The sequence below is a fragment of the Photinus pyralis genome, unplaced genomic scaffold (assembly GCF_008802855.1).
Source record: "Photinus pyralis isolate 1611_PpyrPB1 unplaced genomic scaffold, Ppyr1.3 Ppyr1.4_LG1, whole genome shotgun sequence".
NCBI lineage: Eukaryota > Metazoa > Arthropoda > Insecta > Coleoptera > Lampyridae > Photinus > Photinus pyralis.
In genome coordinates this window covers 22,825,279-22,844,310 of record NW_022170249.1, presented here as the reverse complement: position 1 = coordinate 22,844,310, position 19,032 = coordinate 22,825,279, and positions in this window count along the sequence as shown.

The window sequence follows — 19,032 nt, the reverse complement described above, 5'->3', positions numbered from 1 at the left end:
GATACTCTAACTCACTGATTAAATGAAATGTTATACTATAGACCATTCGCACCTTAGTATGCAGTATGGGGCTTATGGAGAAACAGTACATGCTTGCCAAACTTATTATAGGATCGATTACTGCACCGTAAAACGGTAGTTTAGACACTATTTATTACTTTTTAACCTAACCTCAGAAGTCAAAAAGGTAAATTAATAACAAGTTGTAATTGTTTGTCAAATGTGGCCGAGAACAGCTTGTATTTATTAAGTCCCCAAAAATTTACAAATGTACAGTATACATATTAGTCACTGGAATCGAATTGAAATTCATCGGAAGATGACTGCGACACTTGAATTATAAATTCTTCAACATCATCTTGAAGATAATCTGCTGCCCACATGCCATCTTCGATAGTTTTCACGTGATTGACATAATGTTGCCAATTTTGAACCGTAACTTGTGAATAACCCATTTTTATTAATTCTTCCATGTCCTTTATTTTAAATGTTTTGTTATTCATTTTGATATGATGTTTAACTTGAGCCCACACCATTTCAATGGGATTTAATTCACAATGGTATGGAGGTAAACGGAGAATCTCGTAACCTTTTTCTTAACATCAAGCTTATTTTTGTCGTAGTGATGCCGAACATGCGCAACAGAAGCCAGTAGGTCTCGTTTTAATGGATTTTCTTCAATCGGTACATTTTTCTCACGAAGCCAATCTATAATGTGTTCTTTTCTCCACGACATTGTTGGTATCTTCTCCAACTTTCTACTGTGGTACGAGGCATTGTCAATAACAATGACTGAATTCGGTGGCACATTTGGTAGAAGCTGTTCAAAAAACCACTTTTCATAAGTGTCTGCATCCATTTCGTTGTGTGCATCAGCAGTGTTCTTTTTGCAGAGAAAAGTCAGTTCCGCGCCCGGAATAAAACCATTATCACCACCAGCATGTACTAACGCAAAGCGAGGCCCTAGACCAGTGGGTGATTTTAAACCTGTACTGAGTCCTTTGATGAATGCCTGACGATTGCTTTCAACGGTGGTGTCATGCCACGCCCTGCTCACCGAATGACCAATGTTAACCCATGACTCATCCGTATACACAATATTTTTACCTAAAATATAAATATTATGTAATTTGCAATTAAATATAATAAAAAGATTAAGCACCTTCTTCTCTCAACTTCCTGATGCGACGTAGGTATTTATGTCTCCATCGTATAATATCATCCCGTTCAATAAGGATACTCTTGCGGCCAACCTTCTTAAATTCAAAACCCATATCTTTCAAGAGATTGAATAATGTGGTGCGTTTAAAGTTGGGTAGATCGTTATCGTCATTTACGGAAGCTAAGATGCTGTTCATAGTTGGTGGAATATTTGTAATGAAGAAGTTATGCACTTTACGTCGAATAACTGATTGCACATTTTCATCATACACATGAAGACGATCATTGCTTTGTTTCCCTTTTCTTTGCTTGCGTTTTTTCGGGCTTGATACACCTTCGTTTCCGTCTTCCTTTTTAATGGCATAGATGCTCCGTTCAGAACAACATAAAGCTTTACTTGCTTCTTTCACAGCTGCAGTAACGTTCATCGTTCCCGAGAAATAGTTCAGCACGTTGATAATGAGGTGTTTCTCCTTCCGGCTAAAACACTCTCCTTTATGGCGTTTCACGTTAGCAGATCCTGCTTCAGCTTCGGCTTCCATTTAATGGGATATTCTAAAAAGATGAAATCAAATAACGGTTCTACAAGAACACTCAAAGTTACCTTGTATATAAAGTACGAGATGGAGGCGTTCTTAAGAGAACGATTTTTAAAGCAATGAGACAATAAAATGTGTTAAATACGAAAGACAAAAACGAACCACACACGTAATGACAATACAAGAAGATTTGACGTTATATTTTGTTTTAAAGCTTAAATTCAATCATATGTAAGTTTGGCATCATTGCGGTAAGGAATAAGGATAGCGTTATTGAAGAATGACGCAAATTAGTAAAGGAGGGATATAGTCCATAAGACCCCATACTGCATACTAAGGTGCGAATGCTCTATAGATCTAAAAACAAATTCACTGGAAAGGTGTGAATGGTTATCCATTTTGCGTCTGGTGTGTCGTGTGAAAGGGCGGAACGTGCCAAACGTGCCCACTTCACAACATGAAACGCGCAATTTTTCGTTAACACCTTCATTCTCTAATCAACGAAACAACACGTGCGTCAATTAAATTTCACCTAGCAATCAAACTCCTTATCGCAACGACTAAATAAAACAGTTACAAAGCAATAAACAAGAACTACGCATTTACAAACATTACTAAAAGGAAAAACCAACACTGAGATACAAATTCAAGTAAAATAAACCAACTTGGTGTTTATTCGTAAATAACCCACCAGAAATTTTTCACATACAGAGTGGCCCAATCTTATTGAAGGTGCTAACTCCAAATTACCTCTGTGTGACGTAGTTTACACAACAATGTATATAATAATATTCCCAGATCGAGTATTCAGAGGGCCAACCTCAAATATACCTGGACACCAATATTCCGAGAACGAGTTTACCGCGTCGAATCATTTGTTTCCTTTTAAATTTCACAAGATCGGAATAGATTCTGTAAATTGTGCTGCGGCGAATGATGGAATTGTAGAGCATTATCTCTTATAAGGAGGCTATGAACGACTGCCCCAGCCCAGCCGGGCAAGGGGCAGAAGCTTCCATGTTGAAAGATTGAACTATATGAGGTAAAAAGGAAAACCCAAAATTATATTACCAGTAAATTAAATCGAGACCTGAGAATTAACACTCATCAGGGGTTACCAATTCGCTAATTTAATTTAATTAATTAATTAAATTATAGTTTACTTTAACAGTTGGAGAATCCGCGGAAACATCAACATTGTTGTTTAGAAATTGGTATTAGGAGAACATAATACTTGGGAGAATACTTTAATACTCTCCAATTTGAACAGTTTTGTGCTCTATGATCCTGATAAATAGTGTATGTGAGAAAATAATTGGTTGACAAACTCTTAGTCTCTTAGTCCTCTTGTAAAATGTGTTGTATCAGGGACACAGAAAGTGTTTGCTAGTGATGAAAGCTTTTATGTCAATCGTGTAGGTATATTTTTTAGTAAATTTTTTAAGAATTAAAAAAATGTGCTATTGTTTGCGTCCGTCCGTCCGGACCATTTCTGCGGTTTTGAACTACTTTTAGAGGAATGGCCCTAGAGTCCTGGAATATATAGCCTACACCTTGAAGTAGTGCCAGATGGCCATCAATTTTCGGGGGCGCCCTCATAAATTATTTCCTGAATGGTGTTGATTTTGAATATAAAACGTGCATAATTTTTACAAGCAACAACAAACTGGTTTCAGAATTTATATACGCATGCCTTCAGTGGTGCCAAGTAAAATGGGGGGGGGGGGGGCGAACACCCGTTCTACCCTCCCTGGTATTCTAACGAAAGGTCTCGGCAAAATTAATTGGTTTGTACGCATATAACTTTCACGCGCGACTTCTTTCCGAGATCAGTCCGGAGGGGTGGAGGGGGCAGGAGGGGGACCAATTAATTTTATCTTTCATGGTATTCTAATTAAAGCTCTCAACAAAAGGAACTGTTCTCTACCAACTATCGCCCTACTTTCTGACTCCTTATCAAAAGAGGGATTGATGGGTGGAACTTGTTTTATAATACATGGTACCCAAATTGGGCATAACTAAAATTATGGGTTTATACAATCATTATCATTAGTTCACTATCATTAGATCATTAAGAAATATCCAATAGAATCAAAGGTATGGTTTCGTTGGTTAGCTACGCACAATATACCTTTGTTTTTATTGGGTATTTCTTAATCATTTAATGATAGCGAATTAATGCTAATGATTGTATAAATCCACCATAATTGATCTTATACATTTTTCCCTTTTACTTTTGTTTCAGGACCACGGGAAGACAAAAATGTTCTCACTCAATGTTCTTAAAATTCACTCATGAAATGGTACATCATCATTTACCTATGTTTCTGTTGTTCTCGTCCATTTTAAAAAGTGGATGTGTTCCTTCTGTGTGGAAAAATTCTCGGATAGTTCCAATACATAAAAGTGGTGCTAAGAATGAAATCTCTAATTATAGACCTATAGCAATTCTCTCTGCTATTCCGAAATTATTGGAGGCGATTCTTGCTCCTCAATTAACGGATGCTTTTTCGACTATAATTACTCAATACCAACACGGATTTAGCAAAGGCAGATCAGCTGAAACCAACTTGTTCGGCTACACCAATGACATTTTCGTCTCACTGGACCGTGGACTTGATGTTCACGCGGTTTACACGGACTTCGCTAAGGCCCTCGATAAAGTTAACCACGACTTATTAATATTTAAGCTAAAAAAATATGGTGTTAGCGGAACTGCTTTGATTCTGCTCCAGAACTACTTATGCAATCGGAAAGCACAGGTGAAGATAAGTGATAAGTGGTCCAATCCAATTGAAGTGAGTTCGGGTGGTCCTCAAGGATCCCATCTTGGTCCAGTACTATTTTTGATTTTTATAAACGATATATCATCGGTGTTTGTGTCTAAACATGTCTTATTTGCGGACGATCTGAAGATATATAGACCTATTGCAGACCTTCGAGACATGAGTTTGCTACAATCTGATTTAGTGCGACTTGAAAAGTGGGTGGTTGAAAATGACATGAAATTAAATGTTGAAAAGTGTCACGTGATCTGTTTTTCCAGAAGGAACTCTCCATCTTTGCAAAGTTACTATATGTACGGTCAGCTGATTGATAGCGTGGATTCTGTTCGTGATTTAGGTGTGATCTTGGATTCCAAGCTTACATTTCGATTGCATTATGATAACATTGTATCTAAAACTACCAAAATGATTGGGTTTATCAACAGGCAATGCAAAAGTTTTTCTAATCCATGCACATTACGCACCCTATACTACTCATTAGTTCGATCGAATGTTGATTATTGCTGTATAATATGGTCTCCCTATCTTACCACACATATCGATAGATTGGAAAGAGTGCAATCCTATTTTCTTCGATTGTTAAAATATAAGCTCTCTTTGGCAGGAATCGTGTTTGAAAGAACCAATGACGTAAAACTATATCTCAATATCATGCGGTTAGAAAATCGAAGGACACTACTTACCCTGCAGTTCGGCTTTAAGTTATTAAACGGCCACATAAACTGTCATACTATCTTGTCTGACATTTACTTTAATGTCCCTCAAAGATTCGTTCGATCTTCGAGGCTTCTTTACATGAGACCTAATCGAACTCTTTACCTTCGTAACAGCCCTCGAAATCGATTGTTGGAGTTATTGAACAATTTTAATGATAAAAACGATTTATTTAGTGTATCTCTCCCGATTTTCAAATGGAATACTATAATACTTTTAACTGAATGACGTTGCGTGTTATTATATCAATATTTAAATTTAATTATTTCGTGTCATCTACTTAGGTACACGTAGTTGTTAGCTACGATTATTTATTATTATAGTATATTATATTGTAAATTGCCCTAGGCGTAAATAAACATTATTATTATTATTATTATATTATCAAGATCACAAGCAAGCAAAACAGAAAAGCCGACAGGCATAAATAAAAAATTGTCTATACATCTTTTCCGCATTATGTTCTATGCAAATTTCTCTTACAGAAATCCCCATTACCCAAAGTGAAAAGAACTAAGGAGAATACAAATCACCTTCCCCCGTAATATGTTCTGATGTATTCTCTAAAAATGATTATATAACGATCACTAAAGAAAGAATTTATTGACGAACACCCAGGGCCGTAGCCAGATTGATTCTGAGAGCGGGCCAATAAATTTGCAGAGTGGGTGAGCGAAAAAAAAAAATAATTTGCTGCAAATACCACCCGCTGCAGACATTGGTTTTCCTTGGAAAATGCAGTTCGTATGATTTGACAGCTGATAGCATAACGTTTACCTAATTGACTTAATAGATTAACAAATAAGCACAATTTCAAAAACTTTTCAGTTGTTTATTCGGACCTAACCCATTTTTTAAATAGATTCAAAATTTAAAAAAAGTTTTTATAAAAATTAAAAAAATTCAAAAATTTTGTGAATTTTTTGTATTTTTTTGAATTTTTTTAATTCTTAAAAATCTTTTTAATTTTTTAAATCGCTTGAATCTTTTAACATCCCTGGTATGCTAGTTTTGAAAAGAGAATTTAATATGCTGTTTGTTTAGACAGGATGTTCCATTAAAAGAAATGAGGTTAGGCCCAATAGCTTTTTTACTTGACCCCGTATAGTTATTTTGAAAACGATAGATTATGCAACAATCATTTGTAATAAACGCATTTCCGATAACTTAATAAACAAAAAAAATTATAGGCTTTGATCTAAAAATCGAAAAATGCAGCTTTTTGCTCATAAGTGAAAAACAAAAGGCTGTAGGCCAGTTTAGTTTGGACATCGAGTTTATGTCAAAACAAATACAATATATATAATTTTTGTCTATCAATTATAGTTTAAGAGTTACCCTATAGTAACGACTCAATTTGGCCACCCTATACAGAGGAAATAATTTTTGTACTAGTTGAGATAGTTCCGAATACCATACACTCTCTCTTTACAAAAAGAACTCATTAAAATACATAAAGATCTATTTTTTTCGATAACGAAAGAAGCTTACGTTGAAAGTAAACATCCAATTACATATCTGCTCGTGTAGCTATACCAATATCTCATTTTAACACATTCATTTACGTAAATATAAAACCTCAGCACACTGATAATAAACTTCCTCGTGAATAAATAATTAATAAACAATATGAAGGCATGATCACCTATACTTCTACTCACTATTAGGTTCATTCGTGTCACGATTCTGTCTTTTTCTGCTTGGAAATGCTCTAGAAGCATATGATTTATCACAAACGGATCAAACAGCCACCAGTCATTAGAGTAAATCCCTATTGATTATGAGAAAGAATATAGTAAAGTTTGGGGATCTCTTCATAATGCAATGTGCTTCGTAAAATTATTGTTGTGAGCTTGTGAAAAACATTTTTTGTTGCTTTTCGTTGAGGCAATTTACAACGCGCTTTGCTAGGTGTAGAATTTAAGAGGATTTTAATTAGCGATAAACTGTAAGTAAAATTGAAGTTGCAAGCAAGAGTCTTCTTTTAGTTGGTAGTGAAATATTGTCATGCCGTAGTGATGTGGATTGTAAAATAACGATTTGTAAGTTACATAAAAAACGGTTATATTACGTGTAACTTACAAGAGGCCGATGTTTTTATGTAATTTATGTCTTTTATGAAACTTACGTAACTTACGTTTTTAAATTAAAAAACCGTAATTTTTGCAAGTTACATAAATGTAATACCTATTTGATACATTTTGATCGGTACTACCACAGAGACCATCAACGGTACTGCCAACGTAAACGATTCACCGTTGAATTTAGTTTGGTTTAATGAAGATGATACAGCCTCTAATTCGCTATCTGGAACTTCTTCCTCCAAACGACGCGTGATGCGAAATATACCTACTGCTTGGGTATTTTATTTAATGCACCAAAATATATAATTTAACAAGTGTTTTTATTTTCAAACACTCACAAAATTCAAAAAGGTTTATACAATATGGAAAAAAAACATAAAAAACATAAAAGACAGGTAATTTTACAAAAATATTTGTAAATTACATAAAAAACATAAATTACTGGTAATTATACTGTAAAATTACGTTTTTTTTTAAAAAATGGTAAGTTACATAAATTACATAAAATACATAAAAAACATAAACAATTGGTAATTTTACACGTAATATCACGCACTTAAAAAAAACGTGTAATTTAACATCACTAGTTTCTAGTCTATAACTTTTGATTGAGAAGTCTGATCGAAAAAGTACGAATTGATTTGGATTCTACGCACCCAAATTAATAAAAAAAAGTGTTTTTCCGAGAAATTTTGGTGTAGTCGATTTTTTATAAAAAAGGAAGGTTTACTGCCTTTTTTTGAGCCCCGAAAAAAAAATTGTCTCAGATCGACCCGGAAAAAAATTTTTTTATAGAATGTGGCCCACTGCTTGGGTATTTTATTTAATACAAAAATATATAATTTAACAAGTGTTTTTATTTTCAAACACTCACAAAATTCAAAAAGGTTTATACAATATGGAAAAAAAACATAAAAAACATAAATGACAGGTAATTTTACAAAAATATTTGTAAATTACGTAAAAAACGAGGTAAAAAACATAAATTACTGGTAATTTTACTGTAAAATTACGGTTTTTTTAAAAAATGGTAAGTTACATAAATTACATAAAACACATAAACAATTGGTAATTTTACACGTAATATTACGCACTTTAAAAAACACGTGTAATTTAACATAACTAGTCATGCGTTATTGATTTCATTGTATGTAAAGCAAGTTGTGAAAGGGCCTCTTTAAGCATGGATAATATGAAGAAGAAATCATTTGTGTACCTATAGCTGTTAATAGAGGGATTTATATTTCAGTTATTTTTCGCTTTATTTACCGTAAGTGGTGTTTTTGTTTTTTCACTAGAAGCTTCCATTTAATTCTTTACCCATTGTTGGTAAAAGCAGGCATATTTATTTGTGGAGCTCCCTTCTTAATTGAAAATAAAAAATAACTATTATAAAATCATATCCAAGAGATGTTCTTCATGTAGGTAACGGGTGAACACTTAAAAACCTCTATTCCCTTTCACATTGCTTTTGTTCTATACCAATAGGAACTTTTGCTTGTAATATCGAGTAATTGTAAATAAAAGCTTAATCCAACACACATGTTAATGTTAAATAAAACTGACATTTCGTATAAGTAGTTCAGTTACAAATATACGTAGTATGTTAGGGTAGTTCAATTTTTCTTTTATAAGCAAACGAGCAGTATGAAAGGAAGTGATCTAATCATACTTAGCAAAGATAGATGCAGTACAATCCAAGTTTACTTTCAATTTCACAAGCATCACACCATTACAAGAACAATGAATATGATTATATGGATACGTATGATGGAAGAAATAGAAGTGAAATAATTCGGGACGAGCGAGGGATTGGAATGTTGAAAACGCGTGCAAAAGATGATTATTTGAATTGTGCGTAACGCTTAGTCGCAGAAATTAATTCCGGCGTTGTTCTAGGGTTGAAATAAAGAATTCGTTGGAGCATAATCCATCCGAAAAGGGGAACGTCTATAAATTGCCAGTCACGAAACCGAATGCGGAAAAAGACAAATATAAATCAGAATTGCTATATTTCAATCAGATTGCGTAGGGGTGTTTACCAAACAAATATCTAAGTAATGCATATCAATGGCCAACGCAAACCGTACATGAAATTGATATCGACATTTGCTCATGAATATACAGATGTAATATAGTAAGTGCATGCGGGATTAGCATACGTTTATTTCATCGATTTGATCCAATGTTAGTAGTCCATGACTTGCGTTATTTTATTATCGTTGAGCTGATGGATGGATCGCCGTCGTCCACATGTCGACGAACGAAAACGAGAAAAGCCCAAGCCGAGGAGACGAGAAACAAAAAATTTCTCTTATATTTAATTTAAACTCAATGAAATGGAAGTCTTTGAATCTTTTGACATAAAAGTTGAACACAGAAACCAAATCTGTCCGAGCGTTCGATGCACGACCCGTTGCGTGCAGCCACGAACGACCCTCCGGGAAATCTTTCTAAAAGCTCCTGATTTAGAGATTTCATTAAGTTAGTTTAGTTTGGCCTCTCTCTACCGCCATTTTTAGGAGATACTTTTAAAGAAATGTACACGACCGACTCCACGCTTCATTCAAATTTCGATCCTCGTCGATGAAAATTTAAAATTCTTCCTTATTTGCTTACCTATACCTACTACCTTCTACTTTCCTATACAAACTGTCCAGAGAAAATCACTCTCTGAATCTCTATATCGTATGCTGTAAAGTGAAAACGCATAGAGAGTTTCTATTACTTTAATTACTAGTGATACGTACTTACTATCAATTCCTAATAGCGAAGAAGAAATAATTTATAAGAAATTCAGTCTCCTTGTATTAGGTACTAATGGGTATAGAGCCTGACAGAGCCTAGAGACGGCAACGTTTTGGAACACGAAAAATAGTTATTTACATAAAAGTCAGGAAAATGATACACTACTGGCGAGGAAATACTGAAGTACTTTAACTTCCGAGTCAGGTAATGACATTTTACTGACGAGTTTTGTATTAAATTTTACCCGAAATCGTCGTTTAATACAAAATTTCAATTTCTATATACAACTTTTGATTAATGTCAATCTGTCAGTGATGACAGGTGTCATTATAGACATTTGGAAATGTCAAAAATGCGGCCGGTAGTGACAAGCAGTAGGAAACGTAGTCTGCTCTGCCTCTGTCATGGAAACTAAAATTTCCTGACAGAAAGTAGGCATGAAAATGGTTTCAGGACGATTTTGGGTAATAGTTATTTACATAATAAGTCATGAAAGTGGTCGTTTACATGACGCGAAGACTTATAGAAAAGTACGAGGACGCGCAGCGTCCGAGTATCTCTTTAATGCCTCCAAATCAGGTAGATTCACTTTCATGACATATTATGTATGAAAACCGCAACATGTAGATAACTTTTCCAAATTAAATTATTCATGTGTGAAATTTTGATACCTAATCACGCATGCTAAAATCACTTTATTTAATTGTTTCCATGGAGATTTCAAAATAATTAAAACAATCAGTGTAATTTTTAATGCAGTTTGCAGTTTATGCTTTGTACTTTTCAAGTCTGTATAACTAGGTACAAAAGCAGGTATCAGTGAAGAAGAGTACCTACGCGAGACGTTGTTATAATGTAGCCGAAGCTGCGGCCGCCGTAGTGCAATATTCGCTCCCCACAAAATCAAGAAAGAGGTACGAAAAGGCGTACAAACCTTTTAATGACTGGCGCAAAACTAAAGGAATAAGTGGAAAAGAGGTTAATAATCATGTCATCAAGTCAACTGACATGGTGTCATTTCCAGCAGTACTAAAAGCTTTCGAAGACCATTCTAGTCCCAAGAAAAATATCGTGTTTGAGCGTTTTAAATTTTATAGTAGAGTGCAGCAAGAAGGCGAAGGGTTTGATCAGTTCTTAACTGATATCAAGAAATTATCGAAGTTCTGCGAATTTGGATTATTAAGTGATGAGATGGTCCGGGACAAAATTGTTTTAAGGATTTATGACAAGGTCATGCAGGAAAGATTGTTAGGGGTAGAGGATCTTGATTTGGCAAAAGCCGTGAATTTATGTCGAGCTGCAGTAAAATTTCAAAATCTCAGGCTAGAAATTTGCAAAGGGCTTCAGTCGAAGTTGAGGTCATTAAGAAAAAGTCAGCAAACCGAAATTATAAGTCTGTTTCCAAAACCAGTAGATGTCAGGCTGTTCATGGCGTTCGTGAATGTCCTGCCTTTAGGAGAAGCTGCAATAAACGTGGACAGTTAAATCATTTTGCAGTTTCCTGTCAAGTAAAAAATGTGAAGGTGTTACAAGAACAGGATGAGCAACCTGATGAGTTGGAGTTCACCATTAACAGCATTGGGGTAAGAAATCAGAACAAAAAGGTTTTGTCAATTAAGTCATGGTTTCAAAATGTAAACGTTGGTGATCATCATGTGCCTATTAAATTTAAACTAGACACTGGTGCAGATGTGAATGTCCTGTCGCGTAACATGTTAAGTGAAGTAGGTGTTCCAGAGTCTCAGTTACAAAATACAAACATAATTTTGGAGGCATTTGGTGGTACTGTCTTAAAACCTCTAGGCATTGTTCCACTAAAAGTTCACGTTGAATTTACTGATAACTTCATAATTGTAGACAAAATTGTTTCTCCGTTACTAGGACTTGAGTCTTGTACTAAGTAATCTTATTGCAGTAGATGCCTTGGGTAAGTTTATGACTAAGGATGAATTTATTAAGAATAATCTAGAATTATTTCAAGGTCTGGGTAAGTTTAGGGATAAATGTGAAATCCAAATAAATAATGAAGCCATACCGGTTATTAATCCTCCTAGAAGGGTACCATTTGCTATTCGCGACAAATAAAAGAAACCTTGATATCCTTAGAAAATAGAAAAATTATTTCAAAAGTTGATAAACCGTCTGGTTGGGTTAATAATATCGGAATTGTTGAAAAGAAGGATGGCTCCTTAAGACTTTGTTTGGATCCTCGTGATTTAAATTTAGAAATTAAAAGACCTGCATATGTCCTTATTCCAACTCTTAAAGATATAATTGGAAAGGCATGTAGAACTTATTGAAAAGTCTAGTGACCTTTGTACATTTGCTAGGCACTTTGGTTGTTACAAATTTAATCGTTTGCCTTTTGGGCTTAAGGATGGCGTTTACATTGAAAAAGTGGAAATTTGTCTCCACAATAACTTCCTTCTGGGTGTACAGTTTTGGTTGAAATAACATTCATTCAAATATATAATGTTCCGACATTTGCATGAAACAAAAATTATTTAGCTAATTCCTGCACTTTCGCCGTTATTTAGGAAAGAAGTTGTTAAAAAACTCTCATATAAAATATACAGGGTGTTTTTTGGGAGTTTTAGTTAAATGTTTCTGGGAAAGTAAAATACGTAGGTTTTTGAAAGTTTGTACTTAGGAGTGAAGGCCGAATCTATGTAAAATATTTTCAAAATGTCCGCACTTCCGGAAACACCGGAAGTAGATAGTAATTCCGTTATTTTAAATGGCAACCCCTATTTTTTATTGCATTTTTGGATTCTACGTGAAATTTCAGTTCTTTTGATACCCATATGTCGATATCTGCCATTTATGGTTTTTAAGTTATTTTGACTTTAAGAAAAAAAATGGCGGATGCAGATGGTACCTTGATAATTGATTACTTGAAAAGGTTATAGTCATGGCAACCCATTTTTATCAGTGCATAGAGAATGAATAGGGCTTTCTTTTAGTGTACTTAAAAAAAGTTAAGTTGCGTACAACCGCACCTATGGAGATCCAAATTTAAGAAACTTCAAAGTCTATAAACTCAGTTTTTTTAAATGGAATGACCATGTTCTTAATATTGCATGAGATAGAGAATCGAAATTGGCATATTTTGATATTACATGTTCTTATAGCTATCTTTAACAGTTTCTGATTTATTCCCATTTCATTGAATTGATTTCGGAATTGATGCCATTTTTTTTCGCATTTTCTTTTTAGTAGTTGGCCATGATTTTATAACAATCGAATTTTAAACAAATCAAGGAATGGATTCTTTAATACCATTGATTCTAGTTCTAGTCTAAATAATTCATTAATAAATAACTCATTTGTTAAGGATATAGGACGGAAAATTTTTGAAAAATCCAAACAGTCGTTCAACTGAATTTCTTAAACAACGTATAAGTCTGGAAATTAAGAAAGGTAATGCGATATCTGTTCTAGCAACAATTCCATACCAAAAATGTTTCAACGAAGTTTTTTATATTTTGCATTGAATTTATTTTGTTAATCTTGCATTTGCAATTCAATTCATTTTCTTAAATATTCTCTTGTAGAGCTTGTATCACTTGTGCTTCAACGGTTTGTAGTGCATTAGGGGTACAAAATTTCCAAAATTCATACAATTTCGTTCCAGTTTTCGAATGAATGTACGGAAAGCACGCGCCGCGATTCTGCCCATTTCACCATAAATAACAATTAAATTCCAAAATAGGTGAAACCACTGCGAGTCATTTTTCGATTTTTGAAAAACTTATGTTAACCTATAACAGTGGGTGATGGATTAGTGTTACTAGATTTGTTTAAAATTCAATTGTTATAGAATCATGGCCGACTACTAAAAAGAAAATCCGAAAAAAATAGTGTCAATTCAATAAAATAGGAATAAGTCAGAAACTGTTAAAGATAGCTATAGGAACATGTATTGTCAAAATATGCCCATTTAGATTCTCTATCTCATGGAATAGTAAGAACATGGTCATTCCATTAAAAAAAAACTGAGTTTTTAGTCTTTGAAGTTTCATAAATTTGGATGTCCATAGGGGCGGTCGTACGCAACTTAAATTTTTTTAAGTGCACTAAAAAAATCCCTATTCATTCTCTATGCACTGATAAAAATAGGTTGCCATGACTACAACCGTTTTCAAGTAATCAATTAACAAGGTACCATCTGCATCCGCCATTTTTTTCTTAAAGTCAAAATAACTTAAAAACCATAAATGGTAGATATGACATATGGGTATCAAAAGAAGTGAAATTTCACGTAGAATCCAAAAATGCAATAAAAAAAATAGGGGTTGCCATTTAAAATAACGAAGTTACTATCTACTTCCGGTGTTTCCGGAAGTACGGCCAATTCGAAAATATTTTACATCGATTCGGCCTTCAGAGTAACTCCTAAGTACAAATTTTCAAAAACCTACCTATTTTACTTTCCCAGAAAGTTTTAACTAAAGCTCCCAAAAAACACCCTGTATATCTTTCATTTTTATCACCACTGATAATAATTTGTTATCAAATTTAACTTCATTCACAAGCTTAAACCTTTAGCAACCATCGGTCGTTAACAGAAGTTCATTTTTTTTTACCTCGAAACAAAGTTATTGAGGAAATCGTAAGGTAACTTTTGCACTTTTTGTAAACGCCACCTTAATATGGCGCCAGAATATTTTCAAGCCATTAATGAAAGAATCTTTGGAAACTTGAAGGGCGTTCATTGTTCAAGTGTACATTGATGATCTCTTGATAGCTGCCGATTCCTCCGAGGAACATGATCCAATTTGAAATTTCGTGATCATAAGAGCTACTGCAAATGAAGTTAAACTTAATCCTAGCAAGGTTCAATTTAAGCAACCCTCAGTTAATTATTTTGGTCATATCTTTTCGGAGGATGGAATGTCAGTTGATCGCAAATAGAATAGCAGCAATTAAAGGATTAAAAGATCCCACAAAGGAGAACTGCACTGCAAAGTATTTTAGGAATGATAAATGATTTGCGACAGTTTATACCGAACTTAGCCGATATAACTTCCCCATTGCGTGAATTATTAAAACAAAAAATTGAATTGAAATGGTTAGCTGCACACTCGGTTGTGCTAGGTAAAATTAAAAACATAATTTCTAATGCTCCAGTGTTAGCTAACTTCGATGCATTTAAAAAAATCACCATACAAGCCGATGCATCCAAAGATGGTCTGGTGTGCTGTCTTCTTCAGGATGACAAACCAATTTCATTTGCTTTCGTAGTTTGAGTTCTAGTGAGAAAAATTATTCCCAAATAGAGAAGGAGCTTCTCGCTATTGTTTTTGCAGTAAACAAGTTTCATACCTTCATTTATGGTCGCGAAATAAAGGTAAATACTGATCACAAACCATTGGTAACTCTAATGAATAAAAAAATTGGAGATTTCGTCTCATCGCGTTTGCAAAGAATGAGAATAAAATTACTTAAATATAAACTAGTGTTAAATTACTTGCCAGGAAAATATATGTTTATTGCCGTCTTGCTTTCACGATTTTACCTAAATTTTCCAGAGAGCGAAGGTGATGATCAATGGATTTCTGAAACTGTTCATACTTTAAGCAAAAATTCAAATATTTCAGATGATAAAAGGTTGGAGTTTATACAGGCTACTGCCAATGATCCAGTTTTTTCAAAGGTAATGTTCTATATTATAAATGGCTGGCCTAAAAGTAATGAACTAATGGACGGTTCAATTAAATACTATTATAAGTTTCAAGCAGAATTATCTGTCGAAGATGGCTTGTTATTTATAAACCACCGGTTAATAGTCCCGGATAAAATTATAGATTCTATACTTTACGGCTTCTTCATGAACCTCATTTTGGTACTGTTAAGACCAAACAACGTGCTAGACTGTATTTTGGCCAGGCATGTCAAGCAACATACAGAATATGATATCTAATTGATATGTTTGTGAACGTTACCAAAATGCTAAACAAAGTGATTTATTGATTCCACATGAGATACCAAATATACCATTTTATAAAATAGCTTGTGGCATAATGGATTATGCAGGTAATAGCTATCTTATTGTATTTCTCGAAATGGCTCGAGATCATTCTATTAAAAAAACAAAACCTCATCAGAAGTTATTAAACACCTCAAAATATTGTTTGTGACGTTTGGTATTCCCAACACAGTAATTTGTGACAATATGCCTTTTTCTTCCTTTGAATGCAAGAACTTTTCCAAAGAGTGGAATTTCCAGTTTTGCACAAGTTCTCCTAAATATCCACGCAGTAATGGTCAAGCAGAACGTGCAGTTCAAACTGCTAAACAAATGTTCAAGAAATGTTCTCACGACAATATTGATATCCACCTCGCATTATTGGAGTTTAGAAATACTCCCGTTTCGGGTATTGGTATATCGCCAAGTCAAATGCTCATGAATAGACTAACCAGAACCAAGCTTCCTATTCACACAGAATTACTAAAACCCGCAATTCCTAAAGATGCACATAAAAAACTTTTTTTCATTATACCTCTCCGAAAGTACTGTCTTTTCATGTATCCCAAGCGCACCGAAAGTAGGGTTTTCCCGTGCGAGCGCACTGGAAAACTTTTTCCCGTGCGCTACGAATAATCAAGTTTGCCATAGCTATCCCTATCCCATGCGTTGCCATGCATACCGCGGATTGACTTTGACATATATGTCAACCGATTTTTTACCATTGTGTTAAAAATGGATTTTGGTGAAGGCGAAATTCCCGCTAATATATTAAGGGAAGCTGCAGAAACCAGTTCCCAACTATTACCAGCGAAATCAAAAGAGAGATGCGAAAAGGAATATGAAAAATTTCATAACTGGTGCATTGAAGAAATCGTGAAAAGAGTACGTTATGGAGTAGGTTTTCAATGATTAAGAACATTCTTACGGTAAAAGAAAATGAAAACGCTAGCAAATTGTGCAAAACCGACTTTTTGAAGCGTCAGACCGTCCGCTATATCCCAAAAAAATCAAAAGTTCTGTATAACAAGGGAGCAATTTTTGAATGAAGCTGCAGAGATAAAATGGTGATTACTTACTAAGGTTATTTTAGTATTCGGAAATTTGGAGCAAGATGCAGGGGAGACGATACAATTCGCTCGACTATTGATGATGTGTTGAAGATAATGGGGGTTTAAGGGTCATAAGACAAGCAACAGAATTTGTTGTCAAATTGGATTTGGACTTCAATGTAAATAATTATTCTCCGTTATTTTCGGAGAGGTATAATGAAAAATATCGTTCATTACACGTCCAGAAAGGCTTTTCCCGTGTTTGCATAACTTCCCGTGTTCGGCTTCGCCTCACACGGGAAACGTCATGCGCCCACGGGAAAATCTTCCTTTCTGGACTGGTAATGAAATATACTATTATTATACCTGAATCACAATCTCCGTTTTAAACACTCAAATGCGTGCGAAAAAAGGCCTTTAAAACACACGTGCTTTAAAGTTGCTAAGTAACGATACTTCTAGTATGACTTTTGAAACTGTCATCTGGGTGAAATAAAAAATCCTCTTAGATCGGTTTCTGTAAATGCAGAACATTGCTTTGGCTTGTACTATCCTTTGGTTGAAGCTTCCACAAACGCGCGTAATTTAGGGTATGCTTCCAAATCTGTTCCACTTTTTAATCACAGCATTGTTTGAAATTTTAAATGAAAGCACCAAATGATAGAAGATTTAAATACCTTTGACATTTCCTTCATATATGCCAGCATTATCGATGCATTTAAGACTTTATTCGTAAGTAACTTCCTATTCATCCATGGAAACAACTTTTCATATGCTTGATAATAGGCTTTACTGCATTGAGATTTTACACCTACCAACGTTTGTTAAATTTTACAACAAGCGATTTAATGGACGGTGTATTATCTTTTTCAACGGAAATCGTTTTATTCACAAAGACGACGATTTTTATAAGCAAACGTCAAGTGACATTTCCATGGCAATCGTGAAATTACGAACACTCAGCCCACTTAATTAGACATGTATTCGAGTATAACGTCAATATGATTTCATTGTATTTCCTATTTTTAAATTATACTGCAGGTATAATAAAAAATACTGTAACGTGTTTTATAAATTCGGGTTCGATTTATATCAATATTTATTAAACAAAACTAAAACACTATAAAAACCGTACAATTTATATGGACTATTTATATCACACACTTCGCAATTTATATTTCCGCGCTCGATGTTTCATACGTACTCGATCTCGTTCGGTAGAAAAAACTGCTGCGATGTTCGGTCCGCAACCATTTATACACGCAAGCAATGTAAGTCCAGAACATTCGCGCAATTACCAGATACGTGCAAACATTCCCACTATCGCGCGCCTAGAAAATTCCAGAGCGCCAAAGGCGACGTCATGTCTGGAGCGTTTCCGTTACAATACTATAAGATACACGTGTATAATTGGTCTTTAAAGCACTTGCAACGTTAAAGGCACTCCGCTTTGCGTCATGCCCTTAAACTCGTTGCGCGTGCTTTAAAGACTTGATTATACACTTGTATCTTAATATACTATTAGCCAAACAGGAATATTTTAAACAAAATCACGATAAAAGTGCCAAAAATTTTAACCAAAATTTGAAAGCAGGTGATAATGTTCTTATAAAAGATCAGTTTTGGGAAAAAGGACAAGTAGATGGTAATCATTCCACTCCTAGATCTTTTAATGTAATTAATAATAAGAACAATGTTGTTAGAAGAAACTAAACCAACTAATACAAAATTTGAAATTAACAACTCATCAAACTGCTCAGATGATCATGATCAAACTCAAAATATGGATTGTTCTTCTGTTAACACCGCTGATAATAACTTAGAAACTATTAACAATCAAACCACCATTGAAATTGATTCTAAGAATGAGTTAATTCCTGATTCTAATATTAACCAAACTGTTACACACAGTGGTCGGATTGTTACGAAGCTCTGGATAGGACACATGTAACTGGGAATTATACTAATTTACAGTTCTAA